The sequence below is a fragment of the Mus caroli genome, chromosome 7 (genome assembly GCF_900094665.2).
Source record: "Mus caroli chromosome 7, CAROLI_EIJ_v1.1, whole genome shotgun sequence".
Lineage (NCBI taxonomy): Eukaryota > Metazoa > Chordata > Mammalia > Rodentia > Muridae > Mus > Mus caroli.
This window is the reverse complement of record NC_034576.1, coordinates 129,424,219-129,434,829: the sequence shown is the minus strand read 5'-3', so window position 1 is coordinate 129,434,829 and position 10,611 is coordinate 129,424,219. Positions and strand designations below refer to the sequence as shown.

Here is a 10,611-nt window from a genome sequence, read left to right as displayed (position 1 = left end):
TCTCTCTCTCTCTTCCCCCCCTCTCAATCCCTCTATTCTTCCCTCTTTCACTCTCTCTGTCTCTCCCTGCCTCTGTCTCTATTAAGCAGTCAACTCTCCTCCCCATGCCTTAAATAAACTCTATACTATACTGTACCATCGTGAGCTGGTCCCTCTGGAGGAATGGATGCCCCAGTGTGAGCCCACAGAGGTACCCCATTCACCTACCCCACACTGTGTCTCCAACAACATAGCCCTGGCTTTTTTGTCTTTTTTATAAAGCACAAACAGCTCTGAATGATGACAAATAGGATAATATCCCTTTTGTAAGTAGGTATTTTTATATTAAAATAACAATCAGTCTGACTTAAAGCCTGACTGTGAGTAGGACCTCATTCCTCCAGGGACTCTCACAAAAGGCCCAGAAATCTTAACTCCCTCCTAAGAGTGAGGCAGAGAAATCCAGATGGGCAGGTGTATATCTAACCTTTTAGAAGATTAGATGATCCAGAATGTCCCAGGTGTCCTGGCTGATCAAAGATCAGCTCTGTGATGTCTGATCTGTATCAGGAGCAGTCAGTATTCCTCAACTAGTTTGAGATTTGTAGACCAAGCTGGTGGAACCACCCTAACCGGAGACCTGCTTCATTTAATAGCTTATTAACAGGGCTGGAGAGATGGCTCAGCAGCTAAGAGCACAGACTGCTCATCCTAAAGGTTCTGAGTTCAAATCCCAGAAACCTCTTGATGCCTCACAACCATCTCTCCTGCTGTGTCTGAAGACAGCTACAGTGTACTCCTTGAAATTTAAAAAAAAAAAAAAAAGCTTCTTAACAGCCCTCCCTCCAGAGGCTTTCTTCTAGCTCCGTGATAAACAACGACCAAAAATAAAATACTAAACATCTATTCACAGGCCGCTGCCACCTAGCTGATCTTGAGAGGGCTGTGGGTCATCTGAGTCCTAAAACCCTCAACTGCATGTGGTCCTCACTGGCAGGCAGTCTCACTTGGACCTGTCAGCCTGAGACCTGTTGTCAGACTGGAACTTGTAGACTCTGTGGCCATTTTTGATGAGGGCTTGAAGACATTGGTGCAGGAAGTCACGTGGTGCAACCCTGGGCAGGACCTGTAGGGAGCATAGTTCCTGAGACGCCCAGACCAAGTCCAAATTTTTTCGCCGTCTTCCGGAATTCCTGCTGTGTTCCTATCCTTTTTCAATTTTTACCTACATTAAGGTGCCCACGGACCTGGTTCCTGTCACTTTTCAGCCCTGGTACCCGACCACGGACACCTTGGACTGGGCCGGCAATCCCAGGCGCGCGGGGCTGACCCAAGGTCTGTGCGGGGAGTCCCCATGGCGCAGCGGAATGCACTGGACAGGGCCTCGGTACCGCCCGCGTTCTGTAAACCCGGGGCTGTGAGCTTCGCAGACGTCGCTGTGTACTTCTCCTCCGAGGAGTGGAGGTGTCTGCGGCCGGCGCAGAGAGCCCTGTACCGAGAGGTGATGCGTGAGACCTATGGTCTCCTGTCCTATCTCGGTGAGAACCTCCCTGGCCGCCTGTGTTCGCGCCGCCCGTGACACCGTGGGTCCTGCGTGGCAGCAGAGAGCCCTGGGCACGGGCGGTCGGAACCAACTGGGTCGTCCACCTGACTAGTGGGTTTGCTATCTTTCCCTCTAGAAGTCGGATGCGCCAAACCAGCGCTCATCTGCTGGGTGGAGGAAGAGTCTGAAGTGTGGGGACCCTGTGCCCAGGATCCAGAGGTGGCCATGTGCAAGACAGAAGTCCACTCAGGTGAAGGACTGGGTACTTGCCTAGGTAAACTTCTGTGTTGCCAGCCTGTGTGGTGTCTTCTAGTTGACTGCACTTACTGCCTGGCATTTTCTTCTTATTTTCCTGTTTCCTGGCCAAAGCCATGATGGCTGGCCTCTGGATTCGTCTGGAAAGGGGCTGTGATTGTTCTGTCCAGTGCTCTCACCTCCTATATACAGGGTCACTAGGCTGTATGGGTTGTAGCCCCTCGTTCCCACTCCTCTGCTGCCATCACTGTGGCTGCCTTCTGGAGTCTCCTTCAGCTCTTGCTGTCTACCTCTAACAAGTGCTTAGCCAACTGCACTTGGGAAAGGGCACCGCACAGAACCTTATCTTTTCTTTTCTTTTTTCTTTTGTTTTTTGTTTGTTTGTTTGACTGATTGATTTTGGAGACAGGGTTTCTCTGTGCAGACCTGGCTGCCCTGGAACTCACTCTGTAGACCAGGCTGGCCTGGAACTCAGAAATTCGCCTGCCTCTGCCTCCTAAATACTGGGATTAAAGGCATGCGCCACCACGCCGGGCTTCTTTTCTTCTTTGAGAGGGTTTCTCTGTGTAGCCTTGGCTGTCGTGAAACTCATTCTGTAGACCAGGCTGGCCTCGAAGTCAGAAATCTGCCTGCTTCTGCCTCCGAAGTGCTGGAATTAAAGGTATTCACCACCAAGCCTGCCCCCAGACCCATTTCTTTTTGCTGCATCTGGACATCTGCGCACTGCGCATGCTCAGATGCTGTGGCCTCTCCACTCCTGTGTCCAGTCTGTCCAAATGTGGGGCTGTGGAAATTAAGGGGCAGTAGAAGTCAGAGTCTGAGCTTTGTCATGGTCTCCCAGCAGATTGCAGGCCCGAGAAGGAAAGGAAGAGACCAAGGGAAGAGACTGAAGCAATGCAGAAGGCATTTTCTCCAGAACCTGGGCAGAAGGAGCCACAGCTCTCATTTGCTGTCTCCCTTAGTGGTGTTCAAGCCACGGTCCTAAGGGCAGACAAGCGTCACGGGTGCAATTTGTGTGGGAAGAGTTTTGCCCGGCGGTCCACATTGGAGGCACACATGTACACTCACACAGGGGAAAAGCCGTTTCAGTGCCCAGACTGCAACAAATGCTTCGGCCGGTATTCTTCCCTGAGCACTCATCGAGCCATACACCGAGGGGAACGGCCGCACCAGTGTCCTGACTGTGGGAAGGGTTTTACCCAGCGGTGCACTTTGGTGGCACACATGTACACTCACACAGGAGAAAAGCCATTTCAGTGCCCAGACTGCAACAAACGCTTCGGTCGGTATTCTTCCCTGAGCTCCCACCGAGCCATACACCGAGGGGAACGGCCGCACCAGTGTCCTGACTGTGGGAAGGGTTTTACCCAGCGGTGCACCTTGGTGGACCACATGTATTCCCACACAGGCGAAAAGTCATTCAATTGCCCTGATTGCTGCAAGTCCTTTGGTCGGCCATCTTCTCTGAGCAGGCACCGGGCCATACACAGAGAGGAGCAGCCTCATCGCTGCTCTCACTGTGGCAGGACTTTCACACGACGCTCTTCACTCACCAGCCATCTTCGTGTCCACACTGGGGAGAAGCCTTACTGTTGTGCTGATTGTGGACGCTGCTTCAGCCAGCGCTCTAGGCTCCATGAGCACCAGCGGGTGGTACACAGCGGTGTGACCCCCTATTCTTGCACTCACTGTGGCAGTGCCTTTGCGGATTCCAAATATCTTCGGCGCCACATGCGCATCCATACAGGTGAGAAGCCTTATTCATGCCCTGACTGGTCGCTGCTCTCGCCAGGGCTCTGAAATTGGAGGCCATAGGAGAACCCACGCTGGCGAGCGTCCTTACTCCTGCCCTCAATGTGGCAGGCAGTTTTGCACAGAGTCAACTATGACAATCCACCAGTGGGTCCATAGACCAGGATTAAAGGCCATAAGAACAAAAAAGCCAGTCAGTTATCTATATCTCTGGACCCTAGCCAAGAGGACCCGGATCCACCTGTGGGATTCCAGCATTACCCAGAGATATTCCAAAAGTGCGGGTGATGGTCTTAAAGGTGCCAACATAGAGGGTAGGATATGTACATTGTGAGGCCCAGAGGCTTGACCTACGGCTTCCTCCGGAAGTCACAGACGTTCTAGGTAGTGCTGGTCTGGGCACCGGGTTGAGTCTTCTAGGAGGTGTCCAGATCCATCTGCACACACTCTGGATCGACCGTCGTCTTGGCGTCTATTGGGCAGGGCTGGGCAACCCCACTAGAGCTCTATGAGAAGCGAGGGCCTTTTTCTGGCTCAGAAGTATTGAGAGGCCTGAGGATAAAGAGAGCCTCCTTGAAGTCATTGTGTCTTTAATGCCGAGGCTAAAGTTGATGGCTCTGTGTGTGTTGAGCCAGCTGCATTCTCCGGGATTGAGTTACTGGTCAAGAGCCTGTGTGGTAGTTCCTGTTGTGATCCCCGAACTGGGGAGGTAGAGACAGGAAGATCAGGAATTTGAGACCAGTTTGGGTCACCTGAGACTGCATCTAAAAATAAATTAAATTATTTATTTCTAAATAACTGTAATTAAATACGGTTTAAAAACCAAAGTATCTATCACATGAACCAAAGGCCTAAGTTTCTAGGTTCTCTGGAAAAAATCCAAAATATTCAGCCCAGCAAACAAGACAGAAGAGTTCTGTGGTCCATTCTCAGCACTCCATACACTGTGTGCGGGCACATGCTTGCTTGTAGCACTTGTTAGCTGGTGGCAAAAGGATGTTCAGAACTTTAAGGCTGCCCTCTGTTAGAGACAGACAGACAGACAGACAGACAAACACACACACAAACACACACACACCAGGTTCAGATCAGATCACGGCTAAAGCTGCCATGATTTGTTTTCAGCGTTGGAAGGAGAGAACCAGTCATAGAAGATAGTGGATTTTAGGATTTTCTCAATCAAGGAGGGCTTGTATGAAATTGGATGGCATAGAAGGAAAAAGAAAGAAACAAATAAACCCATAAACGATTTCTGCTCCTCATTTGTATTTTATGTTATGGCTTTTAAAGTTCTTCCTTGCCTATCACCTTGTTTGCCTTTTCTCTGTGCCTTGGAGAGGAAGCAGCTTGAAGAATACTCCTAGTCAGGAGGAGGCCCCTGGGGCAGATATCTGACCCTACCCCCAGTGGGAAGTGGGCTGTGCTCACCCTGCCCTCCCACCCATCTCTATGTCCACCAGGGAGAAGCCTGCAAACCAGTGGATCCTGAATTAGGAGGGAAAGGCCCTGGGCTGGGCCTCTGTAGCCACTTTTAGACTCCATGCCTGTTTGAACTGGCGAAATCTGTGACTTTCCATCCCTTTGGGCTCAAAGACAGATCAGAGGAGGCTCAGCAACTGGCCCAAGACCACAGTGAAGCTGCAGGGTCACAGTCCACTGCTGCCTCTAACACTGTGTCTCTGGGTAGATGCACTGTGGAGGCCAGGAGAGGGTGGCAGGAGCGACAGGCAATTGTGAGGGGGCTGATGTGGACACTGGGAACCAAACTCTGGTTCTGTGGAAGAACAGCAAGTGCTCTTAACCTCTCACCCATCTCCTCAGCACACAATTTTTAAGAGACATCTTGGTATTTGTTACCCTGACCTCAGAAGATCCTCTTCTGTAGTCTCCAGGGGACTAGGACTCAGGTTACTATTAAGTTCACCTCTGCTGTCTTCACATCTCTGATGAGTTCCTGACAAGATGCCTGGCAAACACCTGTGAGTCAAACCCTGAGGAATCTGACAGGAGGATCAAAGCCATGTGGGCTGGTGTCCCCAAACAAACAAAAACCAACAACCAGGGCCTGAAAAGATGGCTCAGTGAGCTGAGAGTAGACTCTTCTCCCAGGAGTTCTGAGTTCAATTCCCAGCAACATGCCAGATGTCTCACAACTACCTGTCAGTCTTGCTGCTGGTAGAGCCTCTGTGAGCACCATGTGCACATACTGACTATAGTTAAACTAACAGTAAAAGAAAAAAGCAGGAAAATGAGGCAGTGCTCGTGAAGACAGCTGTTAGTACTTTGTAAAGCTAAGAATCCAAATTCAATCCCCAGCTATTTTGTGGGTTATTTCTTCCACCCTTGCTGCCCCCTAACATTACATAAGAGAGAAAATGATAGAGAGAAAGGGAAAGAGTACCCCTGAATAACTCAGGTATCAGAAATGCTGCGATGTCATCCTTAAACGATTCTGCTATTAGGGAACTTGAGTTCATTGGGGCAAGTTTGATCTTTGTTAGAATACCTAATTACTTTTTGTTCTCTCTTCTTTGGACACAACCACTTAACAGACCATAACCAACTAACCACATACCCTCTCAGGTCCCTAGCATTTATATACCCACTGAAAAGTCCCCAAAATGCCAATCATCACACAATCACAGAAACTATCTGCAGTTGGCAAACTCACTCCCACGTTAGAGCAGGAGGCAAGTTGTAGTCAGCAGTGTGGACACTGAGGCAGCCCCACATCCCACACCTGGAGTTAAGATGAAAATATTCTTACAATGCTTTTGTGTCTTTTAAGGTAACCAAAATGCCAAAATTGTCAGTATATTTCCTTACTTCTGTTTGAAGCCATTAATTGTGGTGTTGATAGAACCTAGTGAGGAAACCCCCACTCAATTCCTGATTCGGTGTGCACCCAAAAAATCATGAAGGACCATCTTGATGTAATTACATGAGGTCGTTTAATGACGGAGCTCCGGACCAACATGCATCCCACACAAGAGATAACAGATGTCGGCCACGAGGCTCTGAAGTTAGGGGTTTTTATGGGGTAAGGGGCTTAGGGGTGTGGAATTCAGCATAGCAACACACTATTGGCTTCTTCAAACATCAGCAGAAAAATTACATTTAAGTGCAGGGTGTCAGAGTTCTGTGTGTTGTTGACTCAGTTCAGATAACCCTGTTATGTCTTCACATTCTTCTTTATCTTTAAGGTTAAGCTGTTCCCGGGAATGTTTTAATCACAGGGCATGCCCGGGTTTGTTTTTCTTTATTCTCAGTCACAGGCAGCCTCTAGGCTCACAAACAACCAGCAACTTCTGAGTATTTTATATGACTTACAGGTCTTGAAATTTCATCTTTCTTTCAGTGACTATATCAGGAAATTTTAAACAGAGACTGTATCAATGAAGTGAGCATTTTTGGGTCAGTGACCAAAGCTTTCAGGAGACCTCTCCTGCTTTTTCCACTGAAGCAGCTTTGCCTTTGATGCAGGAAAACAGCAGCAGCTGAGCAATCCTCTCACCTGCATTAAAATGAATCTTTTTTTTTCTATACATAGGCCATAATTTTAATTTCTCATTTGAAATCTTCGCCTATATTTCCTGAAAGAACAAATGAAACCCTGGGATATCACTCCACTGCTTCCCAAGATCATTTCTATTGTCCCTGAGGTCAAAGGACCATAAACTCCAATAGATATTTTATAACACTGACTCTTGAGGGGTAGAGTAAGATAGTTATCTGTGGCCAGCTCCAAAGCAGCACTGCCTGTTGTAGCATGCATTAGAACTGTACTACTCAGTTGAGGTTTTGGGGTCTGCATGTTCCTCCTTGGCTGACAAGGGACAAACAGCCCATAATTTGTTCTGGGGTGCTCCATGCCCCAAGGCTATTTCCTGATGCAAATAAAATTGCCTTGAATATCTCACTTCACCTGCACTCCCCAGTCCAATGGCAAACCCTAACACATTGCCTGCAAACCCCCTAGAAGCTTAGGCCTTCTTTCTGGTTTGTATTTAGAAGAACCATTGCCCTTAGAGATGCCTTGTTCACACTTTTGTTGCAAATGAACATATTTCCCAAAGTGAAAGTGCCAAGCATTTTGAGATCTGAGACCTTTAGTGGCTTGGTCATAGTGTCTTTGAAAATGACTGCATTCCCTGCAATTGACACACTGGGCAGTTTGATATTGGAGACCCCTAGCTACACCTTGACCTTTGATATTAGCATACTGCACCTTAGAACCAATATTGTTTATTCCCCTTATCCACTCATCCATAGCTGCTGCCCGCACCTTTAATGTTTTGTTTTGCTTTCTTAACATTTGGTATTTGAATTTTCAAATTCTGAGGACTCTAAGGATGCCTGCCTCAATTCAGGGTCTGGCAGGGCTTTGTTCACAGCTGAGACTCATCTTTGAAAGAAAAATCAGATCAGTGAAGGCTTCTGCAGAGCCTTGGATACGCTTTGTAGACAAGGTGGACCTTTTCTCAGGTTCAGCTTTATCCCGAGTTCTTCAAGCTGCTAAGTGGCACTGTTCTATAGCAGCACCATTACGTTTGATCTGTTTTGTATCTTGAAGTACTGCCCTTCAACTAGTAACTGGTCTTTCCCCATATTCATTCTCTGTGCTTTGTTTCACTGTTCAATACTCACATGTTCTTCCTTCCACCATGTTAACCATTGCAACAGTGGGTCGACCCTAGTACAGCTGCCACCAATCCCTAACAAGCTCGGGCATTATTTGGGTAGGCTAGTTATTTAGAATTTACACAAGGCATATGCATCCCATATAAAAACAATGGCCTCTTTAAACTGTCTAAGATCAATCATTTATAGGGCGACATCCTGTTCTCCATAACCTTGTTCCACACCATTAGAAGGTATATGCTCTATGAAACTGGGAAAGCTGATGCTGATCTCATAGCCCTGGGTCACCCCTCCTCCCACTCTTGTGGTGCAGTTGGTTGGGGATTAAAACTATTTTCAGGGCAGGAGAAATGGCTCAGTGCTTAAGAGCACTGCGTGCTCTTCAAAGGTTCTGAATTCAATTCCCAGCAACCACATGGTGGCTCACAACCATCTATCATGGAGATCTGATGCCCCCTCAACTGGTGTGTCTGAACACAGCTAAAGTGCACAGTGTATTTTATATACATAGAATAGATATTTTAAAAAACAAAAACAAAAGCCCTTTGATTAAAGTGGGATGTTGGCTTTGATTGTCCTCTGCCTTGTTAAGCTTTTCTCTGACCTCTGCCCTCCAGCACCATTTCTTTCCCTCCTTCTTCCTGGGAGAGACTCCTGCTCTCTGGCTCCATGACTGAAATGGTGCCTTTTAGTGATTTGTTTTCTGGCGCTCCTTGACTCCCAAGGCTTTCATTTCCACCCTCAATTTTTCTAGTTAGAAAGCCAGCTATCAGCTTTCAGAAATAAAGTGCAGAGTGGGCCCTTTTGCTTCCCCGTTTCTGCCACTTTGTGTTTCTTAACCCCTCCATTCCCACCCATAGTTTTTCCTGTTTTAAATCCATGCCCTCAAACTTTTTCCAAACAGAATATATGAAGAAGAAAAAGAAAAAGCAGAAGATCTTCTCTGGGAGCAAATCAGGGGATAATCCAGTCCTGGCAGTCCCAATAAAGTGTTTACTGGAAGGTGGAAAGAAAAATATCCATCCCTTTGTCCTGTACCAGTTTCTCAACAGCATTGGGAATCAAATTTCCCATTCAGAGTGGATCCATATTGGGCATCTTAGAACTGGATTTGGATACTTTGTGGGTTTTTCTTTCTTCCATTTTCTTCTACCGTTTTAGCCCCATAACTAGATAAGGAAGAAAGAACAGTTACAGAGATGAGAATACTTTCCTATCTAAACTCAGTTTCCAGTGACTAAATGTGTCCCATTTCCTCTCCTTGCTATGCCACTGTGCTAACAGTAATTGGTACAGTTCTCATAAATTAGCCTAACTCCAACAGAACATTCCTCTATGACCCAACTGTATAATCACCAGTTCAAAGTCTAAGTTTCACCGATTGCCTTTGAAGATAACGGGTTTCTCCTGCGGAATCTACACTATCAGCCATCATGCTCTAGCACAGGTTCCTTTGGTTGTCTTTTAACTATGGACTTAAGCTGCTGCTCTTTCATAACTATACTATCAACTATATTCCCAAGGTCAAGGTTTTACATTTACGTAGTCTTTTTTTTTTTTTTTGTAAAGATTTATTTATTTATATGTAAGTACACTGTAGCTGTCTTCAGACACTCCAGAAGAGGGAGTCAGATCTTGTTATGGATGGTTGTGAGCCTCCATGTGGTTGCTGGGATTTGAACTCTGGACCTTCGGGAGAGCAGTCTGGAAGAGCTCTTACCCACTGAGCCATCTCACCTGCCCTTCCGTAGTCTTTCAAATGTAATATATTAATTCTCCTAGACAGAAGGAAAAATCCCTTCTTGTTCTTTCTGCTCCAGGAAAGCTTTTGTTTTCCTTAACTTCATTTTAAAGACTGTTCCTGTTGTTTTCAATTCTATCTCTTTTATAAACTCATAAGCTACAGGAAACCCAATCAGATCTACCTCTCCTGGACCAAGTATACGCCATCCAGATAAGTACACCTGCCAATCAATAGCCTAAGTTCTCATTTGCTACCTGTCTTAGTCAGGGTTCCTATTCCTGCACAACACATCATGCTCAAGAAGCAAGTTTGTGAGGAAAGGGTTTACTCAGCTTACATTTCCACACTGCTGTTCATCACCAAAGGCAATCAGGACAGGAGCTCTCACACAGGGAAGGAACTTGGAGGCAGGAGCTGATATAGAAGCCTTGGAGGGTGCTACTTACTGGCTTGCTTAGCTTGCTTTCTTACAGAACCCAGATCTATCAGCCCAGGGATGGCACTGCCCATGTGAGACCCCGACTTAGAGCGTTTCTCCCTGGAAGGTAAAGCCCCTGAATGTTCCCCAAGCTTGTTTTCCCTGATCTTTAAAAATACAGCTAGAAAGAAGCTCTTTGTTCTCTATAGCCAGCAAAAGATCTTTTTGTTTCTATACTGTACAACCGGAGATGCCTGCCTTCCTGTGCCAAGGACATGG

At 46.9% G+C, this 10,611-nt stretch overlaps 1 pseudogene; it reads left to right on the top strand.

Annotated features, from left to right (window-relative positions):
- The first annotated feature begins 1,107 nt into the window (after nucleotides 1–1,107).
- LOC110298376 lies at nucleotides 1,108–4,780 on the top strand (annotated as a pseudogene).
- The last annotated feature ends 5,831 nt before the right edge of the window (nucleotides 4,781–10,611 follow it).